Here is a 20,057-nt window from a genome sequence, read left to right on the forward strand (position 1 = left end):
AGCATCTGTCATGGCCGGGTCGCCGAGGGGCGTCAGGCAACTTTGGCGACGGCCGGGGAGGAGCGGGGCTGCGTGTCTGCGATGTCCGTTCTAGACAAACGCCACAGCCTCGTGAGCGCCCGACAGCCCGAGCCAGGCAGAACTGGGGGGATCAGGGGGCGGCCGTGGCCCCGGCAGATTTCGAGGTTTTTAAGTCTTTTCCAAACTAAAGCGAACTGGCAAGTACGACTTATTAACTTCGGGGGCAAAAGTCCGAGTGGAGGGGCCCTGGCGCCGGCCGCGATGGAGAGGCGTGGGCAGAGCGAAGGCAGCTGCCCACGTGAAATGCCCGTCTCCTCCCGTGGCGCCAGGGCTCGCTCGGGTTGGCACCTTCCCGGGGCTGCGGGCCGGGGTCGGCGCCCGCGGGCCTTCCGGGGGCTCGGCATCCCGAGTCAGACCGGGACAGGCGTGGGAAACCAACCAAGGCTGCAGACCGGGCTAAGCAGGCTTGCTGGCGAACCAGGGCAGGAGGGAGGAGGGAGCCCGCGGGCCGGCCCGGGGCCGGGCAGCGCCTGGAGCCCAAAGTCAAGAGCGAGAGTCTGCGTCTTGCTGGTTCATGCTCAGGGTTCCCGGCCGGCATCTCCGTCGTCAGGAAAAAGAGCCTGTCCCCATGACCTCAGCATTCTCCTAGCCCAAAATATGCCACAGGGAGATGGAGCTAGCGATAAGGGGATGCCAGGAGTGGGGGAGGAGAGGCGCATCTGGTGTAAATCGGGGAGGACCGGGTGCGTCTGGCTCATCTACAGAGCGGGGCCCTGAGCCCTCTCCTGCTGCAGGTCTGTGCCGGAGGGCTGGACGCCCGGTCGGGCCGCTGAACCATGAGCAGCCGTGAAGCCGTTGAATTTGACCTTGTCTGCTTCGGCGCGTAAATTCTGCGGAAGCATCCCGAGGTGAAGTGGCCAAGAGAGGGAAGGAACTTTGGGCCAGCCCTGCCTTGGCTAGGAACCCACGCGATCATTTCACAGGACTACAGCTCAGACTAGGAGGGTCCAGGCCGGCGCGTTTGGAGGTTTTCCCTTGGATGAGCACTAACCAGGAGGTTCCCTTTCCATTTGCCAGGGGACGGGGTGGGGGGGATGTCAAGGTTACCGGACTGGGGATTTGATTGAAAACTACCACCCAGATCACCTGACCTGGGCCATTCCTGACGAGTGGTACACGTATGAAAACGCTTTACCCTCATTAAGCTTATGCTACGGATCCAGCAGAAAGTATAACTATCATTTCCCTCTGCAGAGGCGTAACGTGCCGGGTTTTACGATTCACATTGTGTGCTATTTATTACATTCATATCCTGTTGAATGTTACTTTTCAAAGAAAAGTTCATATTCATCTTTGCCATTTTTTTTTTGCCAGAATGATTAGCAAACGTGCTGTCAGCTCAAAGGAAAAATGGAAGTCCTGCCATCTGCATGCCTCACCAGATATTAATAATTCACTATCTATGTTTACTACTTACATTAGATGGCACTGCTACTCAGGATGGTTTTATTACAGGAGCATTTGGAGAAAAAAAATGTCTAGCGCAGCTATCACTAATTGCATGATTTTGCATAAATTACGGTAGCTACAGAGAGTTTGAGCTTTTCTTCACGAAATTCATCATTTCCTCAAAGATAGGACGATTCAGTTGAATTTCTTGGCTAAAGGAGAGGCCTCTACTTAAAGATGGGTACCCTTGAAAAGCAGAGGCTACGTTTAAATTTACTGTAGTTTATTATCGTGATGAAGGCATTAGCTTTTACTTAACTCAGGCCCGTTATCCTGTTGAGACACACAACCACTGGCAATGACGTAGGTTAATCGGGCCAAGGCTGGAAAGCTTTAGAAAGCCTAGGGAAAGTTGGGTTCTCTCTTAGTCTCTCGACTTTGGGGGCTTCTCTGTTCTGCCACATTTGTTTTCCCCACATGTAAGGTATTTCTTTTAGTTCTCCCTCTGTAGAGAAAAAAAAAATTAAGTAAATAAGTAAATTAATGAAAAGACTTGGGCGTGAAAGGCACTGGTCTACGGGGAAGATTCCTGCACAAGGAAATAAGAAATCAGAAAATAAAAATGATTCTCAGAATGAAGAGTCGAATCCAGCAGAGCAGTTGGACAGATGTGTTCGCTTAGCTCCACATTTGTATTCTCTTGTCTGCTCTCACCCACGGCTGTCTCATTTAGAGCTACAACAACTGAACTCTTGTATGAGAAGCAGATTACTTATGTGGGGGACAGGCTGCTTCTCCATGATAAAGAAATCACAGCTACACTGCATAGCGGCAGTCTTACGGGCCAGCATCAATTTAGGGGGGCAGTGACCGGGTCACCAGGACCAGCCCACCGGACCCCTGAGTAGGTGCACAGCAAGGCTGCTGCTTTAACCAATCAGAAGCTCGGGGAGCCACACCAATTATGCCTGCCTAGTTAAGGCCAACCGTGGTCATTTAGGGGCTATGGGGTCACGATGATGCCCCAGACAAAACTGGCATTGTTATTTTAAACAGTTCCTTCATCACCAACTCCCTTAGCAACCTCTTCCCCTGAGTCCTTCATTCCCCAGCCAACGAAATGAGCTGACATAATTTATGAAGCAGTTTCTTTTTAGTCTCCTCACATATTTGATTTTAATATTTCATTATGGAGTGACTTCAATACTTTAAAGCAAAATTTAGTATGACTGATATGACATGACAACACTCTTATTACCAGGGTATTTGCATACAAACATTTGGATAAGTCTTTAATATTTGGGCTAACCTATAACATAAATGTAGAAAAACCTTATAACTTTTAATCAGTGCATATTTAAAGTCTATTTTTCTTATATATTAAGGACAGAACATAGAGATTTAGTGCCACATTGTGGGGACCCTGCTGGGATTCATAGGAAGAGTCTGCCTAGTATTAAACAGTAAGCCGTACAAATTACAAGTTTGAGCCTTTGGACCGTGTATGATAATGTATCTCTTTCAGGTCCAGAGACCCTGAAATGTCTCCAAGCACCCAAGAATCTGACCTCTCAGATTGACAAAAAACATAACTTGGAGACATTTCCGGGTTCCAAATTCAATTCCTGATATAAACTCTTTCAGACGCCCCCTCTACCATAGGGGTAGGTGCACAGCAAATCACCATAAGCCACTGTGACATTCAGTATGGGTGTGAGTCATACGTACTTGAGACATCCTTCACACCACAGTGAATGAGTTGAGGGGCTCTTAGGTAGACAAAGATATTAATTATCAAGCGACAAATCGCTGATGTAAATAAAAACAGAACACTTTAACCTGATGGCTCTGTGTCTTTCTGCTGAGTGCACATTCCCAGCTCTAGTTGGGAGAGAAAGAAAATTAACTCGACTACAGAGAAGCAGATATTAAGGACAAGAAAGACTTAGGTTTCTAAATTATAAACGTTTTGGCTAACACCATATTTCCAAGGAATCTGGAAAGAACAGTCTTCAAATATATCATTGCGAATATTGCTTCTGTAGAGTATTGAACTGATTATTCAAAGTCTTGTACATCCACAGACAAGGTCTCTTTACCAAGTCATCTTGCTATTAGGAACTGGAGCAAAAAAGGCCGAAAGAGACTCACGTTTACACACTGCACCTTCACCCGAGTTACTCTATTATGGCCAAGACGGGGGTGAAGAAACTTTTTGAAAAATCACAACAGCATAGCAAAAGGCTAGTCAAAGTTTATATCGCAGTTACTATAGAAACTTCCAATTCAATCCTTAATCATCTAGCCTCGGGCATAAAATGAAATAACTACAGCATATGAAAGACATGAGAAGGAGGATTTGGGATGCCAGAAATATTACAAGCAGCCCTGCAAATAAAAGTTACTCTCTCGCCTCACCAAGACTCCAGAGAGAAAAGGGCAGGAAAAGGAGGCTGATGGTCTGGGGGCCTCGTTTCAGCTGCTCAGTTAAGAGATCACCCTGGAGGTTCAGCATCTCCACTGTCAACGATAATGAAACTGACCAATCTTTGTTTGTGTTTCTAGATCATCCCACCAGTGATGTGGGTCGCTCTACCGTGGTTGTTCCCTAGGAAGTATCCAGTGTTTGTCAATTGCCTATCTCTTTAGTTTTTCTGTGTGTACTCGGTAGTTAGACTCAGAACACCTCATATGATCTGCATTTTGCTCCCTGGAAGCTGCTTGCTTTTGTAGTAAGTGATTTTAGCATCCTTGGAAATGTAATGGAACTATTAAACCTGGACTTGATAATGGGCAAGCACTGGAAAGTAGATTGATACACAGATGGCTTGGTCCAGAAAGGAAGGCTGGTTTGTGGAAATGTACCCGACAGTAGCAACAGTGGCCATGGCAATGTGTGAGGCGTTTTGCAAGATGAGTGAGAGGTCCTCAAGAAGTTCAAGGGCAGGAGGGTGAGAGGAGGTGGGAAGCAGGCTCAGGAGAGGACCAGCGGTGTGCTGTGAAGGTTCCCAGGCAGGAAAGGGTAATGTCCTGGCCGAGACAAGGGTTGAGACTGGCCCCGTACACACAGATTCCGCAGCTTAAGCACAGCTGCCACACACTCAGAGCAAGAGACTTGTGTGGGAAGGGTTAAAAGTGACACTGCGGGGCTTCCCTGGTGGCGCAGTGGTTGAGGGTCCGCCTGCCAGTGCAGGGGACATGGGTTTGTGCCCTGGTCCGGGGGGATCCCGCATGCCGCGGAGCGGCTGGGCCCGTGGGCCGTGGCCGCTGGGCCTGCACGTCCGGAGCCTGTGCTCCGTGGTGGGAGAGGACACTGGGCAAAGGTCTCGGGGTGAAGATCAGAGTGAAGAAGCAATTTGAAGTCAGTTAACACAGGAACAGGCAGGAAAGAAAGGTCCTGTGTTCACTGGCGATGGGTAACCACTGAATGTTTTGAACAATCACATACACTTCCAGAAGATTAAGTCTTGACAGCTAGAGATCGGCTGAGAGGGTGTGACAGGTGAGAATTAACTGGTAGCAAAGGTGACTGGTGACAGTGGGAATGATATATAAGGGGGTGGGCTGGGAGAGAGACATCCCCGGCAGCAAATCTTTATGACATGGCAACGCGAAGAAGGCATTTAAAGATGCTACTAACCCAGGCAGACATGGTGGTTGGGGAATCAATGCAAACAGAGAAGCCAGGGAGCCAGCAGATTTGGGGGGAAAGATATGCTTACTATTAGAAATTTGAACTTGAGTTTCCAACTGGAAACATTATTTTAAAAGATAAGTTCTTCATCATTTCTGACTTCTTACAATGTCCATGAGATATACTCTCAGAAGAAACTGGATCAAAGGATCCTCAACACAGAGAAATTCTTAAAGGACTAAGAATAGCCCTATCAAATAACAGGTGCTTCATGAATATTTAATGAGGCTATTAACAATAAACCTAGTCAGTGATCTTGCTAGAAATTCACAGACTCCAGATTGGACAAATTTTTTTTCTTCCATTTCAAGTTGTTTTGAAGTAGGAATTAAAAGGAAGTCTTGTGAGAAGTTGCTAACAATGAAGACAGCTTCTGGAGATGGACAGTCCTTACATCTGGGCCACAGAGTGATCAGGAAAGAAAAGAGGATCAAAGGTCTGGGGTTTTCCACCCCCAAACTCAACCTTATCGAGTTTCCTTTGGTAAAAGTTCACATGAGTAGAAGCTGAGTTTTTAAAGAAAGAATGTCGGCTCTCCCTGGTGGCGCAGTGGTTAAGAAGCCACCTGCCAAGGCAGGGGACACAGGTTCGAGCCCTGGTCCAGGAGGAATCCCACATGCCACAGAGCAACTAAGCCTGTGTGCCACAACTACTGAGCCTCCAAGCCACAACTACTGAGCCCGTGTGCAACAACTACTGAACCTGCACTCTGGAGCCCGCGAGCTACAACTACTGAGCCCGTGCACCACAACTACTGAGCCTGCGCTCTAGAGCTGCGAGCCACAACTACTGAGCCCATGAGCCACAACTACTGAGCCCGTGTGCCTCAACTACTGAGCCTGCGCTCTAGAGCCACACGCCACAACTACTGAGCCCACGTTCGAGAGCCACGAGCCACAATGACTGAGCCCGTGCACCACAACTACTGAGCCTGCGCTCTAGAGCCGCAAGCCACAACTACCGAGCCCGCGTGCCACAACGACTGAAGCCCGCACGCCTAGAGTCCGTGCTCCGCAACGAGAAGCCACTGCAATGAGAAGCCCGTGCACCGCAATGAAGAGTAGCCCCCGCTCGCCACAACTAGAGAAAGCCCGCATGCAGCAACGAAGACCCAACACAGCCAAAAATATATAGATAAATAAATAAATAAAATTTCAAGAATAAGGCAAGAAAGAATGCGTCTAAGTTTAGTGACCTAGTGTTAGAGTGAAAGAAACAAGGGAGAAGAACAGGACAGATGATGACTCTATCTCGCCTCAATCCAAGAGATTAAATGCTCTTTTACCCCCAATGCTGACATTTTGGGGTTGAAAGGAATTTCCACTTTACCAAAATACCGGAGAGTTCACTGGGTCAACCCAAGACCACCAGAAGACGTCTGGTCTCTTAGCCTTGACCCCACCTCTCAATATGATGTCATGACATGTCCACTCCATTGGTTTTTGTGCCAGACCCGTCAACGTAGCACTTCTGTTCTAATCAATACCAGAGTGGCTCATAAAGACTTGGGGTTTTTTTGTTTCTTTCTTTCTTTTTTCCTTGTTGAAATTGCATGGCACAAACAAACAGACAACTAGTTCCCCATTAGTCATGCACTTAAGACTCACCTAGCTTGTAGAAGTGTGCCGAGGAATCACTCCCAAGAAGAGTTCATACCACGTGCAAGCGTGGAAAGTTTGAAATTTTAAAAATGTTAAAAAAGATAAGTTGCTCCCTTTAAAACCGTATTTTTCATTTGACTTTCCAGGCCATTGAAAAACCCCATGAGAGCTGATTTTCTCAAGTATTTACTGTCTGTCTGTTTTCAAAGTAGTTGTTAGTTCAGTGGCTTCATAAAAGTATTTTCCATTCTTGTTTGTTTTGTCTTTGCTATTTCTATTTGTCTCCATGTATACTATTTACTCTCCTCTAAGTATGTCTCTGCTTTATTTATTGTTTCTATCAGATTTTCTAGTGTGGCAAAAATCCCCAAGGGTTAGGCTAAACGACGGAATTTATCACATGGTTGGCAACACTGGGTCTATGAAAATATCACCTGCTCTTGTTGGGAGGGGAAGCTCAGGGGAGGCATCGCTTCTCGATGGGGCATGATCAACTGCTGAGTGAGTGGTAGAGAATGGACTGGAATCCAGGGCCCCTGGCTCTCAATTCATTCCTAGTGACCATTTAAATTCTATTTACATCAAAGCATCACATCAATTCTAACTCGATCTAAAGATTATGTGAAAATGACCACTGGCATGCCCTGTTTTCAAGTAAAAACCTAGGACAACTATATACTTCTTTTTTAATTTTTTTTACTTATTCATTTTTGGCTGCATTGGGTCTTCATTGCTGCGTGCGGGCTTTCTCTAGTTGCAGCGAGTGGGGGCTACCCTTCGTTGTAGTGCACGGGCTTCTCATTGAAGTAGCTTCTCTTGTTGCGGAGCAGGGGCTCTAGGCGTGCGGGCTTCAGTAGTTGTGGCACACGGGCTCAGTAGTTGTGACTCGCGCGCTCTGGAGTGCAGGCTCAGTAGTTGTGGCGCACGGGCCTAGCAGCTCCGTGGAATGTGGGATCCTCCCGGACCAGGGCTCAAACCCGTGTCCCCTGCATTGGCAGGCAGATTCTTAACCACTGCACCACCAGGGAAGTCCAACTGTATACTTTTTAATCAGCCAAAGTGGAAACCTAACAAGTGGTTCTCAAACCTGTTTCTCTCAAATAACATATCCAGTGTCATCTACACCCATAACGTATTCGTAAGTGCGTTCTCCTTGTCAACAGCACTTCATCACCAGCAGCAGCATCGCCAGGACCACATACCGAGGGCTTCACAGGCACCAGCCTCCTGAGCCCTCATCACAGGATCAGAGCACTGAGAGCCATGTCCAGGGGACACTGTCCACACCTGCATCCCCAGTTCTGCCAGTTACTATCTGGGTGATGTGGACACAGACTCATTTCTCAGTGCTTCAGTTTCTCCACCTTTTAAAATATGGTAACTCCTCCTTCAGAGAGTATTTGGAGAATGCAATGTAAGAACATGGATAAAGTACAAAATGGTACCTAACCCAGGCCAAGCAGGATAGAAACATCAGCTTTGTATTACCTTTACTTGCCCAGGTCATATAACATGCTCAGGATTCTGGGCTAATGTGTGGAAGTGCCAGAACTCAAAGCCAGGCAGTCAGTCTCTAAAGCCCAGTTCTTAAGCGCCGTGTGACACGACATATCCAGGAATGACCAGGACAAGAAAAGACTAGAATGAGTCTAGTCTACAGGGATGAACTTGTGTACCCCCTTGCTAACTTATAAAATCCTACATCTAAATCATTCACTGAAAAGCACTGGCACTAATAACTGATCTCCAACCCCAGATCCCTGGTGAGAAGAGCTGTCCCCACCCACGGAATTCCTAGGAAGGGGCAGAATCCTAGATGTGCTGCATCCCCAACTGGAATCATCCAAAGAAACAAAGATGTGAATGTGTCATATTCCTGCTATGGACCTGCCAGGTGACAGTTTACCTGGAATTCGCCACTTGATAATTAATCCACATTGCAAAAGACCTGTATTTTAAACGATGACGATGACAGGTCACTAATTGTCCCTCTCTGTGGAAGGAGAATCCACGCCCACTGCTGCTCCATGAACAGAGCCACGGAAAGCCCACTCTGCTGGCCTCGACCTGGGCTGTTTGGTGATCGGCAACCCTTGGCTGAGTCCCAGGTTCATTCTAGAAAAACTAGAAGGGGACGGCTCTGCTTGCCCCCCTGAGACATCGCTCATTCATCCCTTCATTCGTTAAATATTTATGGGTACCTTTTATGTGTCACATGTAGCTCCAAGCTTCAGGGATACAGCAGGAAATACAAGAAAATGAGGGGAACAAAACAAGACACGGAGACCAGTGGTTCTTCATCCTGCATGCATTATCAAAATGATCCCGGCCACCCTGTCACCAGTTTCCCCAGAAATCCTGACTACCTGGACTGGGCTGGGGACCAGTATATGTATTCTAGAGAGTCAGGCCCAAGGATGGAGGCCTTGAGGAAGATGGATGTTCTCCTGCTTCCTCTGGGATGAGCACAGCCTCCCTTCGGATTCTTTTCCCCTACGTGGCCAGAAAGGCTGTCTTTAAAAACAACAACAACAACTTGTAAAAGGTACCACTTCTTCAATGCTGTGCTCTCCTCCAAAGTTTCAAGAAAGCCAAGTATACAGGGGTCGTTTGAGGTTTTAGGAAGACTTATGTTTTCCTTTAAAACAGTATTTTTAGGATTCTGATGGGCGCAGAGAGGCATTTCAGGATCGGCAGTACTGCTTACGCACAGTGACGCTAACCTCTTGAACCTCCCCAGTCTTAACCCTCTGTTCTCTCTCCCTTTACCACAATCCCTGTGAAGGAAGAGAGCATCAGTTCCAGCAAGGTGCCAGAGAGATTAAAAGACAGAAGCAGAACACAGAAACGTCAACTTAACATGTGATTATTCATTCAGTCTAACACCTGTGTTCATTGTGTGTTCGGTGCTTCATAAAATGTGAAACTGTACGATGGTCCCGCCTCAGTTACCTGTCCTTGGCTTGATTTTTGTTTTGCCCTGGGAGGAACTGTCCAGCTCCGTTCTGGACGGGAGGAGAAGGGTTGCTGCAGCTGCCTGAGACAGAGCAGTGGGAAAGCTGACGGTAGTGGCTCTGGTCCATCAGAACGATCTGTGCCTCCATCCCCAGTTAATAGCACTCAGGATGTAATGCCCTCTGCCTGGACTGGCTTCCCTGAGCACCTCCCCTTCCTCTCCTGTGTCTGTCTGTGCAGTTCTAGCATTCACTGTTCCCCTCACATTCTCCCTCTCATTTTATCTCCCCATTTCCCTTTTCCTTCCTCCCCATGTTCATCACAAACAGTAGCGTAGAATTATATTTCTAACTACTGAGTTTATTTATTGAGTGGAATTTTATACTTTATGTTCTCATTTCAAAGTAAGGAAAAATGAAAAGCTATTTATTTCATTCAACACCTTTGGGCCAAAACACACATGCTCTGAAGTAACTCAATGCAAAGGTGCGGTTCCCAACCCTCTATTGATTCCCACCCCCACCCCCACCCCCGCCCTGAAAGGTCAGGGGTTCCTCCTCTATAGCAAAATCTAGAGTCCAATTAGAAGGCTGAGATTACACCGATTCCACGCTCTCTAACATGTTTATGTTATCCCAAGCTATTGAGATTTTTGAATTAAATTCTTAATTTATTCTGCCATGGCCACATCCCACTCCCAAGGAGGAAGCCGGGCAGTGTAAGAACCAGCCTGCTGGTCACACTTACTATACCAAATATGTTGTAAGGGCCCCAATAAACCTTATGATTAAATATAAAACATACACCACTTCTGAACCATCTACTCATTTTTGTGAGTGTGTGTGTCATCTCGTTTCCCTCCACCTGCACAGAGAAAAATTAAAAGTAATACCGTGTAACAACCAAGCTCAAGATAGTTACGCCAAGGTTCAGAAGATAAAACTCTGTGGACATGGTTTTACTCAAACTAATGAAACTCTGTCCCATTCCCTTTCCACTCATCCGATCCCTACCCAGGTTGCAGAACACAGCCAGGTCTGTTCACCAGATCTGAGGATCCAGGTTATGCAGAAAGACTCCATGAAAGCCAGTAATACTGAGTACCCACTCTACACCTTCTTAAAATGTCATGGGTAAGGCCCCTGCTGTAAGGATCCTGGGATGTATATCATTATATTCTTAAACTAATTAGCAAGAATCAAAGGCTGATTGAGTTCGAGAGAGAGGAGATGCTTAGCGGAACCTAGTCTACACTTATATACGTGTAAGAAGAGAGAACTGGCACATCAAAGAAAAGTGACTCAGGCTTTAGGCCAGCTTTTCCATGTCTCCCAGGGGAGGCCTGCCTGGACTCCCAGGGAACCGTCTCTCAGCACTTTCTTCTTCCTGACGCCAGGATGGTCCTGAGCACAGTGGGCTGGTGCTATCCACAGAGGAATGTCTTTCCCATGCTGAGCTGCGCATTGCCGAGGACTGTTCCTCAATGCCCTGCGTGCCCAGCACACGTCACCCTCCATGTGCAGGTGCCGTTCACTGAGTCAATGGAAGCAGCCATGAAGACTGGAGTAGCCAGAGAAGGCAAGGCTAGACCCGGACCATTAAAAAGGAGGGTGGGGCACAGCCCCAGAACATGAACCACCGGAAGCAAACACACAAAGTAGGGAGTGACCAGGGTGTATTCCAGAGACAGTACAGGAGCTGACTTAACTTGAACAGACAGAGTTTGTGAGTACCCATGAGAAGTCCAGGGAGATCAGCAGGATGGGAAAGATTATAGAGGACCCTTAAAAAATTGCTTTTTGGAAGCACCAAACTGGGACTCAGGTAGGTACCCACAGAGAGGAGAGATGTTTGCACTTGAAGCCTGGGCTAAGAGGACATGCAGGATGGAGGGATAGAGAGCTGAGGGCAGGGGATGTAAAAACACCAAGGTCAAGGTGGGAAGGGTGGGAACAAAATGGAAGAAATCAATAGGTGAAGCAAGAGGAAGGAAAAACAAAAATCAGTGGGACCTGGTGATGGCTGGGTTGGGGGCATTAAACTGGGGAGTCAGTCAGGCGAAGCACTGCCAGCAGCTGTTAAGGCACCCTCAGAATAAAAGGACTCAGAGACTCACACTAGCCTATGATGGATGGGCTGGGATCTCCTGACCCCCCGGTAAGACAAGTTGAGTCCTGCATTTCACACCGGGCACCTTTGCTCCATGCTCGGCTGAGGTGAGCACAGTAGCTTTGTTACTGGGTTGAGTACAGACCACCAGGGTCTCAGGCCATCGCCCTGTGCCAGCCCTCCTCCCAGGAGGGCACAGAGTCCTCCAGGCTGCCAGAGATGCCACTGAGGTTTTCATGTGGGGGAGCGGTGTAGCTTCATATTTTTTAAAAGTAGCTACATATTGTTATGCATGGAGAAGACAGAAGTTCACAACAGCTGTTAGTCAAGGAAAGAATTAACAAACCAACTGGCCTGGCAGAGTAGAAAATCCCACCAGGATCAATGAGAAGTCGAATTTATGTTAAGGGGTAAAATGTGACAGCTATTTGGATGCTAAAGTATGTGACACACAGACACTTTTTGTTTTCTCTTTTTCATCTCCCACCCCTAACAATGACATTTTGGGTCCTGAACACTGAAAGTTCACCCTTAGTGCACCTGCAGTTGGGAACTATCACTTGCTACTAGTAACGTGCCCTCAGTTTCCCCGTCCTCAGTGAAAGTGTACACTCTCTCCCTGCCGAGCCTAAGTTTGGTCTACACTGACGACATCGCTCTTGAGGGTAATGAACTACTTCTGAGGTTCCCCCTCACCTGTTCATCAGCTGCAGTGGAAGGAAAGGAAAGGGGTCTTAATTCATGTCCTTTTGGTCCTCTCAGATTAAATAATCCCCGCATCATTTTTAGCCCAAGAATCAAAGGAAAGACTCAAGAGTTCAGACCAAGCAACCTTTCCACCCTGGACCCCAGCTGATAAAGCATGAGCCATACGTGGGAAGACCACACACCCTGACTCTGACTGTGGCTTTTTGTTAAGATTCTGACCTGGGCGGTTCTCTCTCTACATTTTGCCATCCACTTATAAACAGAAGCCGATGACGAGAAATGCTCATTTCTCCCTTTCTTTCTTGACTTGCTACCGCTGCAGTACACCCAAGACCTTGCAAAGTCTACAGTTTGGCCAGACCATGGAAACACGGGAGACACTACAAATGAAAAACACACCGAGGATCCGTTTTGATGGTAATAGATGGACACTCCCATGGCCTTGCCAGAGAGATGGATTACATCTTCAACTCTAATTGATTTCAATTGTAGTGAATGGTAACCTCCAAGCAGAAACCCTGCCGGGGTGTTCCAATATGGTATCCTGAGATTCAGCTGGTAGAAGCAGCAGGGAAAACATACTCTTTTGACAGTTATTTCTTGGGGAAATTACTGTTCTAATTTTAGCTTCAGATATATCATGAGGCAAAGCGTGCCATTTAGTAAAAAAAAAAAAAGTATGGATTCGCCATAGTTCATCAATAAGGCAAAACAAGCCCAAAGCCCATCCCAGTATGCACATGTTCTCAAAGGACTGAGATTCCCATAAATAGTCTAAGAAAGGGAAGCCACCTCATTTGCATCCTACTAATTCCAGCCTCTTGGGGTTGGGCCCCAAACTACCAGCTGATTGTTGCTTAATTACTTGGAACCATCAGGGAATAGAGTAGGTGAGCTATTTGCTACAGTAATCTCAATGCACTCATAAGCTATGCTCAAAACTAAAGCCCTTGTAGTTAACATTTTCTGTAATTGTCACACTGATGGGGGACAGAAGAGGAGCTGGGAAATCAGTCCCTCTGCCTGATCTTACACATGATTCTCGTGGAGCTACGGGAACCAGGTTTACTGCATTCTTTTTGGACACTGTCAGTTAGCAAAGCTAACTGCGTCACATAAAATTTCTGACAGTGATGTAACATCTCATTTGGAGGAGGTATTTTTTCCAGTTGGTTTTTGCCACCATCATAAACTTTTGCTAATTCATTTCTAGTAATTTAGATTCTATTTGGACAGAGGATGAACAAAGGTTAACGTCAGTATAAGCTGAACGTCGAAGAACTAAGTAAACAGTGAAACACAAATGAAGAGGTCCAATAGCATCATCTGGTTCGTCTAAAACCTCAACACCAAACCCAAGCATCCATGTAGAAGATGGACGGTTCACTCCCTCTGTTCCCACTCATTAGGAACAGGCCAGTGAGAATCTATTTATGTTACACGGCTGAAGTAACTGAGTAAAGGTTTTCAGTAGGTTAAAATGGGTTTTCTGAAATCAAAGATATACATGAGCCGGGGCCCCACCTGCCATGCTATTTCTTCTGCCCAAGGCCTGCAGTGAAGCTCCCTGAGTGCCCTTTGCCCTGCTTCCGACTGGATGGTCCTCACTTCTTAATGATGGAGGCCTCACCGCAACAGTCCACAAATCCAGGGAGTGGGGCGTGACTTGGGCCACCGCACTGGAGGCTGAGACGGGAGCAGCCTCCCCACAGGGCTCAATCCCAGGGGGGTGTCGGCATTCACTTTTTTACCCCATTTCAGCCCTCTTAATCAATGACCTCTGACGAAGGCAAGAAATGTCTGGGAAAATATCATTTCAGTGTATTAAAGGAAATTAAACTGGATAATGAATCTAACGAAGACACAGTCCAAAATCTATAGCAGTTAGCTTTGCCCTGAGGAGAGGAGGGCTCCCATTTTGGAAGAATCAATCAGTGGCTATAAAACAGGTCTTAATGTTAACTATTTCAGAAGGCAGACGAATTCATTAACAGGTGAGGCTCTGTCTCACTTCCCTTTCCCTCCGGGAAGCAGCGTGTTAAGGCAAGGGATATTCTTTTTCACCACTCTCCCACTCTGAGTAGCCTAATGTTCAGGCATTCCCTCCGCATATAGAATAAAACGCTGACCCAGTTAATCTTGAATCCCAGCCAGCATCTTCAACACCAAGGTGTCTCAACAGTGGGAAAGCAACGAGAACAACCAGTAATGTCACGCAGTCCCTTTCCAAACTCATCGGGTTGCTTGCCTTGCTTTTTTGCTGGATCCACTGGCGGATGGGACCCTGGGAGGTGTCTTAGCAAGGCCGTCCCATTCCCCAGTCCCCACTGTCAGTCAACCGCATTATGCCATTTATATCACAGCTCAGGGCCAGACTGGAAACCTCTCAGGTCCCTTCAGACACTAAGAACAGAACTAACCCAGTGGAGATTCTCTCTCGTGCTGAAATCCCACAAAGTTTCCTTCAGATGGTAACTGCAGATTATAGGTCAAAACTGCCTGATTCCTAATTAACACAGATGGCAAATTCCAGCCGACAGTGAGTTTTCACACATATGGATATATCTTCTACTGAACGCTCCCCGGGTCTCCCAGCCAGTCCACACACACCTATATACAGAGGCACGTACGTGGATGTCTACACCCTGCAGATACACATACACACACACGAACACTTAGGATTTTGAAATTCATTTTCTTTCTTTATCCAAGGTTTCCTCAAAACAATAAAAGATGACCTTTGGGAGGCCGCTTGTACCCAAATCTAATCATTTCTAGGTTTTTCTTCTTTTGATCCAAGTGTTTCTACTTTCCAGAGGCCTGACCCTGTCACGCTGCCCTAAGGTGTGGCCTAACTTTGCCCTGTGTCTTTTTCATTGGCAAACAACATAACGACACTGCAACTCCCCCTTCCCAAACTGGAAAACAGAAGGGAAAATAAACCTCCCCAAAAGCACTATCTCAACACCACAATGATGACCAGTTTTGTTCATGTTCTTCCAGTACAATTTGGTAGATTGCTTTCTTTCACTTACCATTATCTCATAAGCGTTTTTTTCAAATAATTTTTTTTAATCAATTAATTTATTTATTTATTTTTGGCTGTGCTGGGTCTTCGTTGCCGTGCGCAGGCTCTCTCTAGTTGCGGCGAGTGGGGGCTACTCTTTCGTTGAAGTGCGCGGGCTTCTCGTTGCGGTGGCTTCTCTTGTTGTGGAGCACGGGCTCTAGGCACGCAGGCTTCAGTAGTTGTGGCACGTGGGCTCAGTAGTTGTGGCACACGGGCTTAGTTGCTCTCTGACTTGTGGGATCTTCCCGGACCAGGGCTCGAACCCTTGTTCCCTGCATTGGCAGGCGGATTCCTAACCACTGCGCCATCAGGGAAGTCCTAAATAATCTTTATAATTATCATTTTAATGGCCTCACTGAGTGAATATACACCATAATTTACTTAACCGTTTACCTATTGTTAGGCATTTAGTTGCTTCCATTTCTTCACTCCTTTAAGCTGGAATGAACATCTTTATATAAGCTATTAATTTAAGGCAGCATGCAGAGATGACTCTCCATCACTAATCTAAAAATACAAGGTTTATATATTTACAACTCACATTTGATTATGAAATTTAATTTGAGGGTAATTAAGACATTTATATTGCAAACAGCTCCTTGACATCAAGCTCTCCCCGAGCTAGCCAGGCGCAACCATGACTTGCCATTTTCACCTCAAGACAGCACAGTCCAGCGAATTCTAAAACACAGTTTTCTTATGAAAAATAAACTTTCTGAACTCTTGCAGCTTTAGAGCCAAGAGATTAACTCCAAGAGTCCATGGTTCTCTGCGGTGACACAGCCGAGGCAAGCCATCGCTGAAAATGCCAGTTTGGTGTCACGCTCAATCCAAAATTCAAGGCAACCCTTGTTGAGTCTGTGCTCTAGGACCAGGTACGTTCCTGGGACCTACCTGGAGGTTCTCTGCATAACCTGCACCCAGATACTTTGCGGCAACAGGCCAAGGAAATGGCTTACGTGAGTTCCAGCCGTTTGATGGTTTATGAGGTTTATCATGGGTCACTTCCAGTTGCAGATTTCCCCAGACAGGAGTAGTTGCCTAATGCACGGGACATAAAGGGACGCACTGGCTGTGTGATTCTGAGCAGGTTTCGAAAAAATCTTGTGCCTCGGTTTCTCGATCTGCAGCTTGAGGATAACAGTAGTACCGCCCCTGTGAGGCTGTCATGAGAGTCAAGGAGAAGGTGCACGTGAAGTGCCTAGGACAGTGCTGGCATTCGGTTAGGACACAGAAACAGGGAACATATGGACTGAATGTTGAGGTTACACTATAACGTGTGCATGAACGAACGCGTGAAGGAACGATGAAAAACGAGTGTGCCAGGCAGTTCCACTTGTCTCAGACTCTCATCTAGAGAATGTCCAATTTTCTTTTATGACACAATCTTTTTTTATTTGTTTTTTAAATTTTATTGAAGCGTAGCTGATTTACAATGGTGTGTTAATTTCTTCTGTCCAGCAAAGTGACTCAGTTATACATATGTATAATTCTCTTCCATTACGGTTTGTCACAGGATTTTGAATATAGTTCCCTGTGCTATGCAGTAGGACCTTGTTGTGTATCCATCCTATGTATAATAGTTTGCCTCCGCTACTCCCAAACTTCCATACAAAATCATTTTCTTAATGGTAATCACTTACGAGCCCAATCCCCCCAATAAACAGTGAATGAACACCCCGGAAAGATGTGCCCCACTTCATATAAAAGTGATTCTTAATGTCCAGAAAATTCCATTGTGAAGCTTTAGAAGATATCATCCAGTCATCAGTAGAGCTCATAAACTCATCTGAAGGCAGAATAAGTCATCTGCAAAACTCCTTGGTGTCTTCTTTACTCTCAGTGAAATTAGGACAACTTCATTACTATACTCAAAACAAATATAGCAACAGCAAGCTACGCTGATAAAAAAAATCTTATTTCGCACCATCATTTCTACTACTAAGGAAGTGATTTTCATGTACTCTGCAACCCCCTGTGAGACGGAGAGGTGCTTAGGAATTGCTTATTATTACTATTTTGCCACTGACAACTAATTCTTCTGATTTGTTTTATTAGTTTGATGATTGGGTCCAAGACTCAGAATATCTTTCCAAACCAGCAGACTGATGTAAAAAAAATTACTTCAGTTCAGTTTTTGGCAAATCGTGAGGATGAATATAGCATGGTAGGACAAACTTATTCAGACACTCATTTTTCTGTAGTGGCAGGGAAAAGGCTGAAAAATTACTGTAAATTGCTTTTTGTAAAAATGCTCTCTCTTTCAAATTTTCCCTAGTATGAAGGTCTTCTGTAGAATAATGGCACAATACATGCTGACACACCTGGACAACAAAGGCATTAAAGAATGAATAGGAGATAGAGTGAGGGTTAAGATTTCACTTCCTTATTATCCCAACCGCCCCCCCCCCCCAATAATCTCCCCAACACAAGGTCCCTTGTGTGCATCTTTTTAACCTCATGGAATAAGTAAGTGTCTCTTAACCATATACATTATCTACCCTTAGCAGGCATGCTCTGTCCCCACCACCCATAATCTAGTTCAGTCTGTACCTCTCCCTTTCCTTCTCTCCAAAACTGCCTAGTTTTTCGAGTTTCAAATGACAAAGGTCTCCGGATATCCTCAGTACCCAGTAGAGCACCAAAGACCAAAGAAGGCTTGTTCTCTGTCTTCTCCAAACTACCCTCGGATTGTGATTGTTTCGGATTAACTCTTTTGTCGGAGGACACACAGGCTGCAATGGAGTGAGGCCCTGCCTCGATGCTGGCTCAGCACAGAGCTGGATCTTTTCCAGATTGGAGCGTCAGCGCTGACACTTTGCAGACACCCTGCCCCCTGGGAGGTGGGACACTGCCATCCCTTCTTGGTCTTTTGCGTGGCTTTCCACCCCAGCCTTACCTTCAGGACACACTCTAGCCGCCCAAGGTTACAGGTCTAATACAGTGGTTCTCAACTGGGAATGGTTAGCCACCCCACCCCCACCCCCACCCACCAGGGCCATTTGCCTGGAGCCACTTCTTGCTGTCACTTTGGGGTGGAGGTGCTACTGATATCTAGTGGAGAGAAGCGAAGATGCTAATAAACATTCTATACTGTGTAGGAGAGCCCGCCCAACAAAGAATTACCCAGTCTATAATGCCAGGAGTGCCAAGGCTGGCACACCCCGGTGTGATCGAAACCAAACTCTGCAGGGACTATTTTTGATGTCCTCTAACGTGATTCCCAGCCTACTGTTCAAGGCAGAATTGATGAAGTACCTGCGTTTTCTCTAAGCCTTTCGTTCAGTAACACTAGTGAAGTGCTGGACCGCGCCAGTGCGATGCTGGCATGAGATGTCAACTTAACGGAGTCCCCAGACTCCGAGGGGGGGCAGTTCCATTAACTCACTCTCAGACAGGGGCTCCGGCTTCTCCTCTCTTCTCCTTCTCTGAACCACCACCCCCGTTAGCCTGCAGTCCTAAGTCAGTAAGGACTAGGGACGTGGGGAAGTGTCCTGCCTCTCTGTTCACTGGACACCTGAGGGACAGGAAACAGCATGGACTCGGGAGTCAGGTAGATCAGGAGCCTGCCAGTATGTCTTACTTGCTGTGTGACGATGACTAAGTATCATAACCTCTCTGAACCCCAGTTTCCTCCTTGAAAAGGGAGTGTGGCACTGAAGGTACTAGATGTGGCCCTCCTCTATCAGCAGAGCTCCTGGGGGCCCACACACCCACTGGGTCCCAGAGTGGCAGCCACGTGATCGCAGTGCCTCTAGCATTTCACGGAAGTGCTCTGGGAGGGACAGGGTGGCCTGACCCTGTTCTTGTTCCCCTCTCACCGGCTCCTGTCAGTGACCTTGCCTCTCTGGGCACCTTGCTTGGACGCCAGTGCTCCGTACAGCCTAGCTTCCTCCCATCTGACTGTTTTCTTCTCGAACACAAGGGGAAAAAAATGAATGCTAACTCACAAACAGCATACTTAACTATATTTTCTCGCTTTCACTTCAACCCTCCAGAAAGTTCTTCCATGTGTAATACACAGCGGTGAATCTGCCTGATAAAGTGAAGGCATTCTACCCACTGGTATTCCCCCGGAGCAGTCACTGGCCACCTGCATCTTTTTAGTTGCATTTAATAATTCAGCCCAAGATGAATTTGCATGATTAACATAAAGCCTTGTGATTTTATTTTCTTTCAGGATTTAAATCCTGAAACAACCACCATTGTGTTCATTTTCAGAGGTTGTGATCAAAACACAAAACTTGATTTTAGAATGAATCATTTCTTTAAAAAAAAAAAAAAAAAGCAGTATTTTCAGATACCGCTCTCCACAGAATCAAAGAAAAGAGTTGCTAACACAGACTTTGTAGAGGTAGGGAAACCCACGTCCTTTATATGGCTCCTGTTAACCCATTAGGAGCAAGCCATACTGCAGAGATTTTTTTCCTTTATGCTTTTCCCATAAAGCAGC

At 46.4% G+C, this 20,057-nt stretch overlaps 1 protein-coding gene across 2 annotated transcripts in view; it reads right to left on the bottom strand.

The window, feature by feature from the left end:
- Window positions 1-20,057, bottom strand: part of DOCK1 (dedicator of cytokinesis 1) — a 463,294-nt gene that overhangs the window by 256,325 nt on the left and 186,912 nt on the right. The window lies entirely within an intron of this gene.

Source organism: Neophocaena asiaeorientalis, unplaced genomic scaffold (genome assembly GCF_003031525.2).
Source record: "Neophocaena asiaeorientalis asiaeorientalis breed wild unplaced genomic scaffold, Neophocaena_asiaeorientalis_V1.1 scaffold108, whole genome shotgun sequence".
In the NCBI taxonomy this organism is placed as follows: domain Eukaryota; kingdom Metazoa; phylum Chordata; class Mammalia; order Artiodactyla; family Phocoenidae; genus Neophocaena; species Neophocaena asiaeorientalis.